This window comes from Periplaneta americana, chromosome 16 (assembly GCF_040183065.1).
Source record: "Periplaneta americana isolate PAMFEO1 chromosome 16, P.americana_PAMFEO1_priV1, whole genome shotgun sequence".
Classification (NCBI taxonomy): domain Eukaryota; kingdom Metazoa; phylum Arthropoda; class Insecta; order Blattodea; family Blattidae; genus Periplaneta; species Periplaneta americana.
Genome location: NC_091132.1, coordinates 172,583,731 through 172,602,857, shown reverse-complemented (window position 1 = coordinate 172,602,857; position 19,127 = coordinate 172,583,731). Strand labels below are relative to the sequence as shown.

Below are 19,127 nucleotides of genomic sequence, written 5' to 3'. Positions count from 1 at the left end.
TGAGAAGCTTTTATCATCTAGTCTGCTGTCAAAAAATCAGAAAGTTAGAATTTATAAAACAGTTATATTACCGGTTGTTCTGTATGGTTGTGAAAATTGGACTCTCACTCTGAGAGAGAACCATAGGTTAAGGGTGTTTGAGAATAAGGTGCTTAGGAAAATATTTGGGGCTAAGAGGGATGAAGTTACAGGAGAATGGAGAAAGTTACACAACGCAGAACTGCACGCATTGTATTCTTCATCTGACATAATTAGGAACATTAAATCCAGACGTTTGAGATGGGCAGGGCATGTAGCACGTATGGGCGAATCCAGAAATGCATATAGAGTGTTAGTTGGGAGACCGGAGGGAAAAAGACCTTTGGGGAGACCGAGACGTAGATGGGAGGATAATATTAAAATGGATTTGAGGGAGGTGGGATATGATGATAGAGACTGGATTAATTTTGCTCAGGATAGGGACAAATGGCGGGCTTATGTGAGGGCGGCAATGAACCTTCGGGTTCCTTAACAGCCAGTAAGTAAGTAAGTGCACAATGTTATTGCTGTCTCGTAAGCATATTATCATTGTTCATAATTATAATGTCCCGTAACAAATATTTATTTTCATCAACGATGCCTTCGAGTAATATAATCAAGATCAGAACCGCCTCAATGTAATGCTTTACTGAAGGCAAGGCTGGATGTTGGTCCCAGCGAGACGTCATCTGTGCAAGTAAGAGGGGCCGATAGCTGCGCACCGCCTCGCCAGTATTCTTCCACCAAGGGACATACATAAGTGTTCTGCCCATGGGCAGGTCTTTCTATGCAAACCCAACATTCTTCAATCTTTCCTATTTTCTGCCTTCCTCTTAGTCTCCGCACATAATCCACATATCTTAATGTCGTCTATTATTTGATATCTTCTTCTGCCCCGAACCCTTCTCCCGTTCACCATTCCTTCCAGTGCATCCCTCAGTAGGCACTTTCCTCTCAACCAGTGACCCAACCAATTCCTTTTTCTCTTTCTAATCAGTTTCACCATCATTCTTTCTTCATCCACTCTTTCCAACACAACTGCATTTCTTATTCTGTCTGTTCACTTCACACGTTCCATTTTTCTCCACATCCACATTTCAAATGCTTCTATTCGTTTCTCTTCATATCATCGTAATGTCCACGTTTATTCCTCATACACTGCCACACTCCACACAAAACACTTCACTAGTCTATTCCTTCGTTCTTTTTCCAGAGGTTCCCAGAAGTTGCTCCTTTTTCTGTTAAAAGCTTCCTTTGCTCATCTTTGCGATTTTTCTTGGGATAAATAAATGCGCTAACATCCCATTGCCTTCCGCACACCACTGTCTCTTTCCAATCTTAACAGAACACAGGGGCCCAAGCGTGGCGGTGAGAGAGTGGATTTGACTAATTGGGCCCTCCGGACTTCACCGAAATTCACCGCAAGGGATAAATATTAGTTCTATCAGGATTTTTGACCTGATCAGAACCGGGAAATCCCAATTAGCCTTTGCCCCCCGCATCCTGGACGAACTTGTACAAATCGTCGGAAAATTTTGGAGGGGAATTGGGCCACTTTTTCCGCAAATGTTTCTTTACTTGTGCCCGCGCAGTTCAGTCGGAAAAACACCGGAATTTAGATGTAAACGTCTGAGATTCAATTCCTCGTCACTCCTTTTCATGTTATTGTGTTTGAAGATAGTATAATATAATAATATAAAAAGAAAAAACTAACACCAGTATTATGCAACTGTATTGTTCCAAACCTAATATTAAATTTATGTTATTTATGTCGCTTAAGAACGATAACAGAATATAAATGATAACTTGAATATTATTTATAAGGCAAACAACGATAACAGAATATAAATAACTTCAATATTATTATACAGGATCACTAAAGAATGATAACAATATAAATGGTAAATATCGGTTTGTTTAATTAATATAAGATATTATATAATATATAATTAATTATTTAAGGCGGTCTTGGATCTGTGTGGAGGACGGTTGAACTTCATTAGTAGAAGGGGTAGGAGTGAAGTATATTCGAAAACTCAAGTGCAATAAAAATTGAAGTAAAAATAAAATGATGTCCCTGTAGTAAACCATTCGATGTGTAGATTTAATGTTCAATTAAAGTAACACTTTTATTTCATGGGTTTGAGCTACAAAATTAATTAGGTTTTCATCACAGACATTTCATTTAAGAATATTTATATATTTGGTTAATACTAAAAACATTAAATTCGGAATGGATCAAGTTTGTTGAAACGAATTGAGTGAATCACAAAATTTATCAGGAACACGCGTAACTTATTCCTGAGTTCGTTGTGCGCAAGAAAGTGGCTTGTATTCAGAGTGTTAAGAATATATTTCTCTTTAGAGAGCCGATCACTGAGAATCTAACCGTAACCCGTCTCCACCTACGCTACTTATGAAATTTATGCCCAGCTAACATCTACACAAGCGATTCAAATATTTCCGGGTAGGTGAATCTAATCAGGACGCGAAGTCTAAAAACAAATTTGCTGTTGAAGTTGTTGTTCGCACTAAGAACAAACTATCAGGTAGAAAAATAATGCAATGTAATGTAATGACAAAGATTATTTTCTCACGCTTCTATACATAGCAATATAGCTGTAAGAGAAATAGGCCTACAACTAGCATCGGTCTGTTCTTTTCAGTGCGTGTTGGTAATTTGCTGGATTGTGTTTGCAAGCGCTGGGTTATATACGTCTATTTGATATTGCTTTTATTTATGTTTACTTAATTATTAGTCTTCTTACTTTATTAATACTTAAATTGCAACAGCGAAATAAATATACTCCTATGAAGAACACATCTATGCAACGAATATTGGAAACGTGTAGTTGGTCTATTTCATTTCGAAAATTGTTTCCATAGTAACATCTGAACAATGCATTTAGGTTACAATGATAAGCGGTGTTAATGCGGAGTTTCTCCAACCGCCCCACAGTGGTCTAGAATGCAAATTTAGCGGGACATGTTAACAACTTTTCAGCTACCTAACAGATTATTATGAAATTTTACATTGTAGTTACTGGTAGCATATATGTTTTGCATGCAAGCTCTCGTTACGAAGGTATAAGGGAAATACCCATTATAGGGCGGCGCATTTAGACAAAATTAGAAACTTTTCTCCTATCTGACAGATTATTATGAAATTTTACAAAGCAGTTACAAGTAGCATATATGTTTTGTATACAAGCTCTGATTACATTCGTATAAGGGGAACTACCCCTTATAGGGGGCGCAATTAGACAAAATTAGTAACTTTTCTCCTATTTAACAGATTTTTATGAAATTTAACAAAGTAGTTACAGGTAGCATGTATGTTTTGTATACAACCTCTCGTTACGTTGGTAAAAGGGGAACTACCCCTAATAGGGGGGGGGGCAATTAAACACAATTAGTAACTTCACTCCTATTTGATAGATTTGAAAGAGATTTTACAAAACAGTTACAAGGAACATATATGTTTTGTATACAAGCTCCGATTACGTTCGCATAAGGGGAACTACCCCGCTATAGGGGGCGAAATTAGACAAAATTAGTAACTTTTCTCATATTTAACAGATTTTTATGAAATGTTACACTGCAGTTACAGGTACCATATATGTTTTGTATACAAGCTCTCGTTACGTTGATATAAGGGGAAGTACCCCTAATAGGGGGGGGGCAATTAAACACAATTAGTAACTTCACTCCTATTTGATAGATTTGAAAGAGATTTTACAAAACAGTTACAAGGAACATATATGTTTTGTATACAAGCTCCGATTACGTTCGCATAAGGGGAACTACCCCCCTATAGGGGGCGAAATTAGACAAAATTAGTAACTTTTCTCATATTTAACAGATTTTTATGAAATGTTACACTGCAGTTACAGGTACCATATATGTTTTGTATACAAGCTCTCGTTACGTTGATATAAGGGGAAGTACCCCTTATAGTGGGGGTGCAATTAGACAAAATTAGTAACTTTTCTCCTATTTAACAGATTTTTATGAAATTTTACACCGCAGTTACAGGTAGCATGTATGTTTTGTATACAACCTCTCGTTACGTTGGTATAAGGGGAACTACCCCTAATAGGGGGGGGCAATTAAACACAATTAGTAACTTCACTCCTATTTGATAGATTTGTATGAGATTTTGCAAAACAGTTACAAGGAACATATAAGTTTTGTATACAAGCTCTGATTACGATTCGTATAAGGACAACTACCCCTTTTAGGTGGCACAATTAGACAAAATTAGTAACTTTTCGCCTATTTAACAGATTTTTATGAAATTTTACAAAGTAGTTACAGGTAGCATGTATGTTTTGTATACAACCTCTCGTTACGTTGGTATAAGGGGAACTACCCCTTATAGGGGGGCGCAATTAAACACAATTAGTAACTTTTCTCCTATTTGATAGATTTGTATGAGATTTTGCAAAACAGTTACAAGGAACATATAAGTTTTGTATACAAGCTCTGATTACGATTCGTATAAGGACAACTACCCCTTTTAGGTGGCACAATTAGACAAAATTAGTAACTTTTCGCCTATTTAACAGATTTTTATGAAATTTTACAAAGTAGTTACAGGTAGCATGTATGTTTTGTATACAACCTCTCGTTACGTTGGTATAAGGGGAACTACCCCTTATAGGGGGGCGCAATTAAATACAATTAGTAACTTCTCTCCTATTTGATAGATTTGTATGAGATTTTACAAAACAGTTACAAGAAACATATATGTTTTGTATACAAGCTCTGATTACGTTTTATAAGGGGAACTACCCCTTATAGGGGGCGCAATTAGACAAAATTAGTAACTTTTGTCCTATTTAACAGATTGTTATGAAATTTTACAAAGCAGTTACAGGTAGCATGTATGTTTTGTATACAAGCTCGCATTACGTTGGTCTAAGTGTAACTACCCCTTATAGGGGGGCGCAATTAGACAAAATTAGTAACTTTTGTCCTATCTGACAGGTTATTATGAAATTTTATACAGTAGTTACACTTAGTACATTTGTTTTGTGTACAAACTCTGTTTACGTTGGTATGAGCAGAAGTGCCCCTTACAGGGGGATGCATTTAGACAAAATCTTATGGGGGGGGGGAAATATAACATTTTAGGTACTATTGCACCTTTTCAATACTCGGAAAGCTTATTTGGTACATAATTAACAAGCTGTCACCTTGAATTCCCTGAATAATACTGCGGAAGTACATTCGGTTCACAGATATTGAAATAAATGCAACCGAGAAAAATTGCACTACTGCACCTCGAAAGAATAGTGCTCATAAATTAGTACTTCTGCAAATCTGCGCACCTTAAGACTAGATTTAAAATAGAGGTAGACAGTGGAGGAAGTGAAAAAAATATATATTTTTGGACGAACCAAAGGGTTTTTTTTTTCTCCACCTTAGCAAAGTCTGCACTCAATGGTTATATTTATATTTTGTCCCGTGTCCATTCATGCTAATTTGACATGCTATAATAACATTAAATGTAACACAAACAAACAGTGTTACATACCTAAAGAACTACTTGACATGTTGGTACCAAATATCAACGGAATCGACCACTTACAACAGAGATACAGCACAAGGAAAACGGCAGACTCGCGGCGCTTGCTGAGTAAGAATGCTGGGTGGCGAAATGTGGCATGTTACCGGCTTCTTATCTCGCTATGCAGCCACCTCCGCTGATTAAGATTATCAATTCAGTGTTACTCAGTTACATAGGAAAAATAATTTAAGGGTTTAATTTCATTATTTTACATGTCATATTTCTCCATTTGTCCTCCTAAATATGGATTTTAGACCACTGTCTCGCTGCATCTGTACTAAGAATAATAACACACATCAAACAATAAACGCTTATATTTCAGAGCATTTACACGTATCCACAAATTTAACGCTTATTTGAATGAATCTGTGCAACACTGCCCCATAATTTGGTTTATGTGCTGCTACGTGTGACCCTGATTGGTGCAAGAAAATATGTTTCGAGTTGTTTCTGACCTCTGTTGGTTAGTATTAAAAAGATGGTTTTCTTCCCGCTGCTTTGTGGCACAGATGTTCTAACTCACTCATTTATATTGCTTCAAGGCAGGATGCCCTCAAAATTCACTCCTTAATTCACTTTCAGTTGTCAGCTCCTATATTCAAAGCCATGTTGAAATATGCGTGGTATGCATCAAAATTAATAAACGAACGAGAAGTGTTTGTGAATGTGAAGGATATCTGTTTCGTGTGACTGGACAACCTTCTTTCATTTGCTGTGCATGGTGCAGGAAATATGTATGTTTTGTGTTTTTATGACATTTATAATAACAAATCATGTACAAAATGAAGTGGAATAGAAACAGAACAGACACCAGTGACCTGCCTACGTGAGCAATATTTCCTTGTTTATCCTTTACAACACAATGTTAGTTAATTAGTAATTTGTTTAAAACATGATGAAGCGTTCAATACGTTGAGAAATATGATATATGTAAATAGATAACTGTGATCACACTATTAATCGTTATTAAAAGAAGAAAAATATAGGTCCAGGTAAGATTCGAAATTAGGTTACCCGGATAACCACTCATCACCCAACCACATGAGGTACGCTTTCACAGAGTCTAACGCTTCCCTATTAGGCACCTAACAGAAGTACGTCACAAACAATAGCCAATATTTCCAAAACGAGGGGTCATTGGCCACCCTTACCATTTATGACTTTGAACAGTACTTCTTGTAATTTCACCTCACACAATCTTATTTCATTCGGTGATATACAGAGCGTGTCCTCCCTTTGTAAGCTAAGCTGTGTGCACACATTACGCTGTTCATAGCTGTCGCTGTAGTGAGTTACGGATCTTATGAAACTAATTTGTAAATTAGTGAAATAGGGACCCAATGCCTGCCGTACATTTTATTGTCGACATACCGCATTTGAATTTCTTGTTTTCTGTATGGTGGTGTCCACACCTGTGTAGTAACGGTGAGCGCGTCTGGCTGCGAAACAAGGTGGCCCAGGTTCGAATCCCTGTTGGCGCAAGTTACCTGCTTGAGGCTTTTTCCGGGGTTTTCCCTCAACCAAATACGAGCAAATGCTGGGTAACTTTCGGTGCTGGACCCCGTACTCATTTCACCGGCATTATCACCTTCATATCATTCAGACGCTAAATAACCTAGATGTTGATACAGCGTCGTAAAATAACCCAATAAAACAAAAAAAAAGGATGGTGGTATGCATCGTTCCTTAAACCTATTCGGGAACATTATCACTTCCCATCGACATCGCTTTCTCACCTGTACGTAATAGTAATATACGTTACAAGAACGGTAAGTTGATGTTTTCATGGTCGAGGAAAAGAATGAAAAAGCGAAACGTAGTTGAGCTTTTTTAATTTCAGAGAACATGAAAACAAACATACCGTTCGTGTATCATACATTAATTTGTGCGAAGATCGTTTATTACATACCTGAAAGACGAATTTCTAATTAGTTGCAATGAAATCTCTATGATGGTTTCTGGTTAATGACGGCAACTTCGGAACACCAAAATATCTATCTTCAACACTGTTGCTATAATGTTTTCTGTATTTACTATACTCCAGCAGGCCGTGGTATACGTCTGTCTTTTTTTTTCCCCCCAGTGTATTTTTTAGTAGGTTATTTTACGACGCTTTATCAACAGCTTAGGTTATTTAGCGTCTGAATGAGATGAAGGTGATAATGCCGGTGAAATGAGTCCGGGGTCCAACACCGAAAGTTACCCAGCATTAGCTCATATTGGGTTGAGGGAAAACCCCGGAAAAAACCTCAACCAGGTAACTTGCCCCGACCGGGAATCGAACCCGGGCCACCTGGTTTCGCGGCTAGATGTGCTAACCGTTACTCCACAGGTGTGGAACCCCCAGTGTATAAATGCGAACTTAAAACAAACCGTAAGGTTATGTAACGATTTATTTTTCACTTTAATATTTTAACACTATTATTTATGTAACATATTGCAGTAATAACATCGGCATCTGGAATCTTGATTTTTTCACGGCTTCCTTAATGTTACGTTTATCAGGAATGCAATACGTTTCGTGGAATAGTAGAATTTACTTAATTTTTGCAAATATTTAAAAACAATAATTAACTTTGCAATTTAGGTGAAATTGCAGTGGTAAGTTTCCAATTTATAATTATTACTAAGTTAAACGTCTCTAAAAATAATATGTTAAAAGCCTAAAGCAGTAAAATGAATGTCGCGCTAAGCGGTAAGAAGAGGGAAATTGTTGTGTGTGTTACGTTGGGTATACTGAATGTGGTATTTCACACTTACCGCGTATTGGTTCTGTGCGGAAAACAAGCAAATACGCACGATCTCGCACAAACATAAATGCCTTTTAAGATTAGACAGAGTTCCGGAACTCTTACCACAGTGATTGCACGTGTATGGCTTCTCGCCTGTATGTACGCGCAAATGTATTTTTAGTGACGTTGATACAACGAAGGATTTTCCACAAACATGGCATACGAACGGCATCTCCCCCGTGTGTGAGCAAACATGGCGTTTAGACTTTCCAAATAAGAATAACGTTTACCACAAACATAACAACTGAACGTTTTATCGACGGCGTGTGTGCGTGCAACATGCCTTTTGAGAAGGACGGAATTCGAATAGTATTTTCCACACACATTACAACTGCATCGCTTTTCAACGGCTTCCGTGCATTTATGCCCTCTCAGACTTTGCGAAAAAGAGAAGCTTTTTAAACAAATATTGCAATTGAATGGCTTCTCGCCGGTAAGTCTCCTTGTATGCTCTTTGAGATATCCCGATTCGTAAAATTTTTTTCACACACGACGCAACTGAATGGCCTCTGGCCCGTGTGCACGTTCGTATGTCTTCTCAGATTCTCCACTAGCGAGAAGTGTTTTCCACAGACATCGCAAATGAAAGGCGCTTCGCCCGTGTGAACACTTGCGTGCCTTTTGAGCTGCACTAGTCCTGAGAAACACTTTCCACAAACATCGCATCTGTGCAGCTCCTTGTCAGCAGGCTGCTGCTCATCTTGCGCGATATTGTCGCAGCAACCCGGCACTAGATTCTCACCAATAACTGCAATGCTGTGCAGAAGACGAGGTTTTAATATAAGCTATCTATTCTATACCGATAATAAATCTGTAACCGAAATTTTTCTGGTAATTTACGCATTACCAAAATTAATTGGCCCTAACATGTGTAATTAACCATCCTGAAACCGAAAATCGCTTTTTTGGAATTTTTGTTTGTCTGTCTGTCTGGATGTTTGTTACCTTTTCACGTGATAATGGCTGAACGGATTTCGATGAAAATTCAAATGTAAATTAAGTTCGTTCTAGCTTAAATTTTAGGCTATATGGCATTCAAAATACTTTATTTAAAAGGTTGTTTATAAGTGGGCTTGAATTAAATAAATCGAAATATCTCGCTTATTATTGATTTTTCTGAAAATGTTACATTACACATCTCTCTTTAAAAATGATTTCCGATAAGTTTTATTCTATGCAAAATTTTCATAGGACTGATATTTAAGGATATACAAGACTTTTAAAATAACAATGTAACACATTTTCACCAACGCCTCAGATTATAGCGTTGTTGTTCATACAGTAACTCTATGAAAAATGCAGAAACATACCTTCAACATAATACGTAAAAAACACATCATTACCCATTAAGTATGTGCCAATCAGCGTAAACTCAGTAAACTTTAAATCCTGTAAATACCAAGTGAAAAGAAACATGTTTATAACTAATTTATTACAAAATAAATAATATTAATAAATAAACCTTGAAATCAAAAAGGTGAGTGTATGCACGTACAAATTATACTGTAGCAGACATTCCGAATCTTCAACGAAACTGAATCATTTACGGGATCGCAAAACAGATGTTTACAATGAACTTGAAAATCAACGGCATATCTTTATTGATATAGCAGGCGTGACCCAACAATTTGGCCAAAGGAGTTCGAGGTCCTACGCTGAATTCTGCTTCAAATGGCTGAGGGAAGACCCCGGAAAAAGCCCAACCAGGATTTGAACCAGGATCCGTTCATTACGCTGTCCGTCACCCCACGGTGTAGAGTGCAATGCAGTGAACTGAGTACTCTAGCTTCCTGCAAATTGTAACCGTTTTGTTCCGCTTTACATTTGCACAGTCAGATACGTAGACTACTTCTAGATATTTAATCATTTTTCTTAATCACTAATATATACTGCATTAGTACGTTTTGTGAACATTGTGATATTTCTCTCATTCTTCTTGCACTTGTGCTTTTTGTATAAGTATCTGTAATTTTATTTCAATTTTTTATTTGCCTCTTCTTTCTGCATTTGTTTCTTGTATATGTCTACTTGTATTCTTGAGCTGTAGTGGTAGAGAAGGCCTGATGGCAAATCCGCCAGATTAAATAGATCAAAAAGTAAATGAAGGTGTGAATAAATAAATAAATAAATAAATAGGTAAATTAGTGAATAAATGAATAAATAAATAAGTAAATAATTCAAACGAAGAAATAACTAAGTAAATTAAAATAAGTTGTTAAATAATTAATAAACACATAAATAAGTAAATAAATAAACAAAATAACGCGCTAGAACATGAAATGCTTACACAAGACAGAAGTCCTGTTGCATGTACCACTGTCTGAAGTAAAGAAAGAGTAGCAACACATCTTGGTATACTATTTATGTATTAGTAAGCAAACTGAATTCTAATAAATATTATTCAATTTCTATTTGCCAGTATTTAATACTCGTCAAGATATAAAATAATAGGCCTAATCTCCTTTTGTAATATAAATGTAGGGAATAATAATATCTTAAAGATAGAAGATGTGAAAACGTTCGCATCTTTTATTGTATCGGTATTTCAACGTACTCGTGCGCTTGCGTATTGTCGTGCCGACGTCATCAACAATGGCCGACAGACACGACAAGACGGATCGTTTCCATGGAAACACTGTGGTTTGCTTTTCTCGGAAGAATAGTTCGGTATGTCCGGAATGCGATCTGCGTTTCTTTTGATGAACAAGGGAGGCTATCCCTTCACGGGGGCAGCTGCATTTGCTGGGGGCTCTCGTATGGGAGCCTTCCAGACGGCGGGAAGACCTGCGTATGCGGTTGGACCGCGGAAGGAAGGACCTGCGGTTGCGGAAGGCGGGCCCCGTTTTTCGTTCGGTAAGCCCGATTTCTTCAAAATTGTGGGGATCGTTGGGGCGATAGGGCTGGGGGGCTACTACCTCTGGAGTAGCGGCAGTCCAGGGGACAGGAGGGGTGCCTCCACGCCCCCTGAGCCTGTCCCTCCGCCTTCATCGCCTCAGCCTTCCCCAACACACCCCCGGTACTGTACAAAATTCAAATACTTTTATGCTCCCCCCTGCACTGAAATACACCCACAACAAGTGAGACGACGATCACGCCGCTCACGCCGCACACACCCACCGCCATCTTCTCCATCTACACCAGTACCGCCACTACCCCCGCCACCCCCCCATGGTATTCTCAGGGATCCTGAGAAAGACCAGGGGGACGACCGTCCGCGCCCGAGGGTCACGTTTGACCTTCCTCCTGAGGACCCTCAGGGGGAAGCGATGGCGGGACCTTCTACAGCGGGCGGCCTAGGCACTGACACTGCCCCACCACACAATACAGACGACAGTCCTCCCCAGTCAAGTCGGCAGGATGAGTCCAGTACGGACAGTGAGGACTCTGACTCAGGCAGGATGTCGGAGGAACAGAGACCCTTTGAACCCTTTCGACTTTGGAAACCTATCCCGGCTGAGGAAGCTTTGGAAAGATTTTTGGACTCGGTTAGAAAACAATCTGGACGGAAGTAGGGGAACACTTCCGCGGCTGCGGTCCTGGATCCAAATTCTGGTCGACCTGGTTGGCGAGTTGGTATAGCGCTGGCCTTCTCTGCCCAAGGTTGCGGGTTCGATCCCGGGCCAGGTCGATGGCATTTAAGTGTGCTTAAATGCGACAGCCTCATGTCAGTAGATTTACTGGCATGTAAAAGAACTCCTGCGGGACAAAATTCCGGCACACCGGCGACGCTGATATAACCTCTGCAGTTGCGAGCGTCGTTAAATAAAAAACATAACATTTTATACAGTCGACCTGGTTGGCGAGTTGGTATAGCGCTGGCCTTCTCTGCCCAAGGTTGCGGATTCGATCCCGGGCCAGGTCGATGGCATTTAAGTGTGCTTAAATGCGACAGGCTCATGTCAGTAGATTTACTGGCATGTAAAACTACTCCTGCGGGACAAAATTCCGGCACTCCGGCGACGCTGATATCCCCTCCTTTTGCGAGCGTCGTTAAATAAATAACAACATTTAGGCCTATATATTGTCGACCTGGTTGGCGAGTTGGTATAGCGCTGGCCTTCTCTGCCCAAGGTTGCGGATTCGATCCCGGGCCAGGTCGATGGCATTTAAGTGTGCTTAAATGCGACAGGCTCATGTCAGTAGATTTACTGGCATGTAAAAGAACTCCTGCGGGACAAAATTCCGGCACACCGGCGACGCTGATATAACCCCTGCTTTTGCGAGCGTCGTTAAATAAAACCAAATTTTCTAAAAATAAAAAATAAAAAATAAATAAAAAATAAAAAAAAATTAAAAATAAATAAAAATCTAAAAAAAATAAAAAAATTGCAAACCACAAAAATTTAATGCACTGCCCAATGGTAGGGAGGTTGGGAAGGGCAGGGCGGAACTCGACATGCAGCCACCTCCACGTGGTGAGTTCTGGGTTGTTTCAGTTCATACGGAATGAAACAAGCGAAGAGCTGCATCTCAACTGTGAAAGGTGGTACAAAAATTCATACAGGGTGGAAAATGTTCAATAACAGTAAGTTGACGCACTAAATGCTTAAGATTAAAAGAACAGAGGCTTCCTTCTCCATTTCTTTATTTTTATTTAGTAAGAAATCGATTTTGTTTCTAGGAAAAGATCGCTATATCGCAGTGAATTCAGTAGCAGTTGCAACAGACGGCAACACTCTTCCCTGCAGCACAGATGGCAGTCACGAGGAGATCGCCCTCACACCCTGTACCCGCCGTGCTCTGGCTTAAGATGAATGCAACAAAAACATTATCGTCGTTGTTCCTACAATATCTCCTATGTGCAAAACATAATTTTTTTCAGTAGGAAGAATAAACACATTTATTAGTGGGATTTTGTTCATTTATTTAATCTACACATTTAAATAACATCTCTGTGCAGTCAGCCTACATAATTGATAACAATAATCTACGCTTAATAAGCCAGCGTGTCACAACTACAAAAATATATGCTTAATATTCACATAGGAGATTACATGTTCCTCTACTTCACATGGGAGGAATTGCATTGCATAGGCTACAATATAACAAGCGGTAGTAACGAGTATACAGTTACAATGAGACTGACAAATTGAGTTTAATTAAACAATTTGAATTGTTCAAAGTGTAATATTTTTTGGTGTGTATTAAGAGTCATAAAGCGAACAGCACTCGACCGACTGCGCCATCCAGACCGACTACTTCACTTTGCTTATCCCCTCTTCTACTTTGTGTGTCCTCATTTTCATAGCTCTCCGTATATAAATATTAGAGATATTTATCTTTAGTTGGTACTATTCTAATACACATTTCTATTGTGACGAGAAACGACCAGTAGATTTTATCCAGTGTCCTCTCATTCAATGTAAGCTTGTTCTGCTTTAAAACTCCAAGTTGAGAAATTAAAATCTGTAGTTTCAAGTGATCCCTATTCGAGGTAGGGTGCAGAGACTGGAAAATAGTCTCTAATGTCAGCTTTAGGCATAGTAAAGGTCATGTAGCACGTATGGGCGAATTCAGAAATGCATATAGAGTGTTAGTGGGAGGGCGCAGAGAAAAACATATAACAGAGACTGGATTAATCTCGCACAGGAGAGGGACAGATAGCGGGCTTATTCGAGTGCGACAATGAACCTCCGGGTTCCTTAAAAGCCGTAAGTAAGTATATAGGTCATGTTACATGTTTGATCATTGAATGAGCAGGCAGTATAACCATCTGACAAAGGCAGTACGCACATTTACCCTACATTTCCTACTTTGTTTTTTTATTGCAAAACAAAATTTTGGCTATAAGTAAACTTAAGGTGAATTCAATGTTGCGACTGGAGTATCTACAATTTAGCCATTCATTGCAAAGTATCGGCTCAAGTAGGTAATCTAAAAACCTGGTGTTATTTTTCACAGCAAAGACATGCTACAGCGTCCATAATTTTGTATGTATGTATTTTCAAATTATACCGGTATTAAAAACTAATTTTACGTAATTCCCATACATAAATCTCTCTGTTGTTTATAAAATGAAATTATTAATTGTAATACCAGGATCAAATTCTAGCGAGGAATAGATAGACAAAAACATAGAAAAGTCACAATATACATAATTTGTAGACTAACTCATATAATAATTTCAGAATTAAGAAAAGATTATGTTGAGAATGAAGATGGATTATTATATTATTATTATTATTATTATTATTATTATTATTATTATTATTATTATTAGCTCAGTTGGTAGAGCAGCTGGCAACGGACTGAAAGGTCCGGGGTTCGATCCCAGATGGTGAAAGGATTTTATCTCGTTGCCAAACTTTCAGAACGGCCCCGAGGTTCACTCTGCCTCCTGCAAAAATTGAGTATCGGGTCTTTCCCGGGGGTAAAAGGCGGTCAGAGCGTGGTGCCGACCACACCACCTCATTCTAGTGTCGAGGTCATGGAAAGCATGGGGCTCTACCTCCATGCCCCCCCAAGTGCCTTCATGGCATGTTACGGGGATACCTTTACCTTTATTATTATTATTATTATTATTATTATTATTATTATTTTATTTTATTTTTTTTGTGCTTGTCCATTAATTCATTTTCACATTTAGTGCACAGAGTCCATATAGATCAGTTTCTATCTGATGCTTTTCCAATTCACTGCGGGCTAAAACAGGGAGATGCACTATCACCTTTACTTTTTAACTTCGCTTTAGAATATGCCATTAGGAAAGTTCAGGATTACAGGCAGGGTTTGGAATTGAACGGGTTACATCAGCTTCTTGTCTATGCGGATGACGTGAATATGTTAGGAGAAAATCCACAAACAATTAGGGAAAACACGGAAATTTTACTTGAAGCAAGTAAAGCGATCGGTTTGGCAGTAAATCCCGAAGAGACAAAGTATATGATTATGTCTTGTGACCAGAATATTGTACGAAATGGAAATATAAAAATTGGAGATTTATCCTTCGAAGAGGTGGACAATTTCAAATATCTTGGAGCAACAGTAACAAATATAAATGACACTCGGGAGGAAATTAAACGCAGAATAAATATGGGAAATGCCTGTTATTATTCGGTTGAGAAGCTCTTATCATCCAGTCTGCTGTCCAAAAATCAGAAAGTTAGAATTTATAAAACAGTTATATTACCGGTTGTTCTATATGGTTGTGAAACTTGGACTATCACTCTGAGGGAGGAACATAGGATAAGGGTGTTTGAGAATAAGGTGCTTAGGAAAATATTTGGGGCTAAGAGGGATGAAGTTACCGGAGAATGGAGAAAGTTACACAATGCAGAACTGCACTCATTGTATTCTTCACCTGACATAATTAGGAACATTAAATCCAGACGTTTGAGATGGGCAGGGCATGTAGCACGTATGGGCGAATCCAGAAATGCATATAGAGTGTTAGTTGGGAGACCGGAAGGAAAAAGACCTTTGGGGAGACCGAGACGTAGATGGGAGGATAATATTAAAATTGATTTTAGGGAAGAGGGATATGATGATACAGACTGGATTAATTTTGCTCAGGATAGGGACCAATGGCGGGCTTATGTGAGGGCGGCAATGAACCTCCGGGTTCCTCAAAAGCCAGTAAGAAAGTAAGTAAGTAAGTGCACAGAGTTATTGCTGTATCGTCAGCATATTATCATTGTTCATAATTATAATGTCCCGTAACAAATATTTATTTTCATCAATGATGCCTTCGAGTAACATAATCAAGATCAGAACCGCCTCAATGTAATGCTTTACTGAAGGCAAGGCTGGATATTGGTCCCAGCGAGACGTCATCTGTTTACGTGAGAGGGGCCGATAGCTGCGCACCGCCTCGCCAAGATTCTTCCGCCATGGGACATACATAAGTGTTCTGCCCATGGGCAGATCTTTCAATGCAAACCCAGCATTCTCCAATCTTTTCTATTTCCTGCCTTCCTCTTAGTCTCCACACATAATCCACATATCTTAATGTCGTCTATTATTTGATATCTTTTTCTGCCCGAACACTTCTCCCGTTCACCATTCCTTCCAGTGCATCCCTCAGTAGGCAGTTTCTTCTCAACCAGTGACCCAACCAATTCCTTTTTCTCTTTCTAATCAGTTTCACCATCTTTCTTTCTTCATCCACTTTTTCCAACACAACTGCATTTCTTATTCTGTCTGTTCACTTCACACGTTCCATTTTTCTCCACATCCACATTTCAAATGCTTCTATTCGTTTCTCTTTCTCACATCATCGTAATGCTCACGTTTTTTCCTCACACAGTGCCACACTCCACACAAAACACTTCACTAGTCTATTCCTTAGTTCTTTTTCCAGAGGTCCCCAGAAGTTGCTCCTTTTTCTGTTAAAAGCTTCCTTTGCTCATCTTTGCGATTTTTCTTCGGAAGGATAAATGCGCTAACTTCCCATTGCTTTCCGCACACCACTGTCTCTTTCGAATCTTAATAGATCCCAGGGGCCCAAGCGTGGCGGTGAGAGAGTGGATTTGACTAATTGGGCCCTCCGGACTTCACCGAAATTCACCGCAAGGGTTAAATATTAGTTCTATCAGGATTTTTGACCGGGAAATCCCAATTAGCCTTTGCCCCCCGCATCCTGGACGAACTTGTACAAATCGTCAGAAAATCTTGGAGGGGGATTTGGCCACTTATTCCGCAAATGTTTCTTTACTTGTGCCCTCGTAGTTCAGTCGGAAAAACGTCGGAATTTAGATGTAAACGTCTCAGTTTCAAATCCTCGTCACTTCTTTCATGTATTTGTGTTTGAATATTGTATAATAAAATAATATAAAAAGAAAAATATTAAAACCAGTATTATGCAACTGATTGTTCCAAACCTAATATTAAATATATCTTATTTATGTCGCTTAAGAATGATAACAGAATATAAATGACGACTTGAATATTATTTATATGGCTAACAACGATAACAGAATATAAATAACTTCAATATTATTTATAAGGCAAACAACGATAACAGAATATAAATAACTTCAATATTATTTATACAGGATCAGTAAAGAACGATAACAATATAAATGGTAAATATCGGTTTGTTTAATTAATATAAGATATTATACAATACATAATTAATTATTTAAGGCGGTCTTGGATCTGTGTGAGGGACGGTTGAACTTCATTAGTAGAAGGGGTGGGAGTGAAGTATATTCGAAAACTCAGGTGCAATAAAAATTGAAGTATAAATAAAATGATGTCCCTGTAGTAAACCATTCGATGTGTAGATTTAAGGTTCAATTAATGTAAGAATTTTATTTGAAGGGTTTGAGCTACAAAATTAATTAGGTTTTCATCACATACATTTCATTTAAGAATATTTATATATTTGGTTAATACTAAAAACATTAAATTCGGAATGGATCAAGTTTGTTGAAATGAATTGAGTAAATCACAAAATTTATCAGGAACACGCGTAACTTATTCCTGAGTTCGTTGTGCGAAAGAAAGTGGCTTGTATTCAGAGTGTTAAGAATCTCTCTTTAGAGAGCAGATCGCTGTGAATCAAACTGTAACCCGTCTCCACCTACGCTACTTATGAAATTTATGCCCAACCATCATCTACACAAGCGATTCACATATTTCCGGGTAGGTGAATCTAATCAGGACGCGAAGTCTAAAAACAAATTTGCTGTTGAAGTTGTTGTTCGCACTAAGAACAATCTATCAGGTAGAAAAATAATGCAATGTAAAGTAATGACAAAGATTATTTTCTCACTCTTCTATACATAGCGATATAGGTGTAAGAGAAATAGGCCTACAACTAGCATTGGTCTGTTTTTTTTTTTTTTCAGAGCGTGTTGGTAATTTGCTGGATTGTGTTTGCGAGCGCTGGGTTATATACGTCTATTTGATATTGCTTTTATTTATGTTTACTTAATTATCAGTCTTCTTACTTTATTAATACTTAAATTGCAACAGCGAAATAAATATACTCCTATGAAGAACACATCTATGCAACGAATATTGGAAACGTGTAGTTGGTCTATTTCATTTCGAAAATTGTTTCCATAGTAACATCAGAACAATGCATTTAGGTTGCAATGATAAGCACTGTTAAAGCGGAGCTTCTCCAGCCGCCCCACAGAGGTCTAGAATGCAAATTTAGCGGGACATGTTAATAACTTTTCAGCTACCTGACAGATTTTTATGAAATTTTACACATTAGTTACTGGTACCATATATGTTTTGTATGCAAGCTCTCGTTACGTTGGTATAAGGGGAACTACACCTTATAGGGGGGCAAATTTAGACAAAATTAGAAACTTTTCTCCTATCTGACAGATTTTTATGAAATTTTACAGAGCAGTTACAAGTAGCATATATGTTTTGTATACAAGCTCTGATTACGTTGGTATAAGGGGAACTACCCCTTATAGGGGGGCGCAATTAAACACAATTAGTAACTTCTCTCCTATTTGATAGATTTGTATGAGATTTTACAAAACAGTTACAAGGAACATATATGTTTTGTATACAAGCTCAGATTACGTTCGTATAAGGACAACTACCCCTTATAGGGGGGCGCAATTAGACACAATTAGTAACTTCTCTCCTATTTGATAGATTTGTATGAGATTTTACAAAACAGTTACAAGGAACATATATGTTTTGTATACAAGCTCAGATTACGTTCGTATAAGGACAACTACCCCTTATAGGGGGGCGCAATTAGACACAATTAGTAACTTCTCTCCTATTTGATAGATTTGTATGAGATTTTACAAAACAGTTACAAGGAACATATA

The 19,127-nt window shown here is 38.2% G+C and overlaps 1 protein-coding gene across 2 annotated transcripts in view; it reads right to left on the bottom strand.

Annotated features, from left to right (window-relative positions):
* Positions 1–19,127, bottom strand: part of LOC138691932 (zinc finger protein ZFP2-like) — a 78,353-nt gene that overhangs the window by 44,900 nt on the left and 14,326 nt on the right. The window lies entirely within an intron of this gene.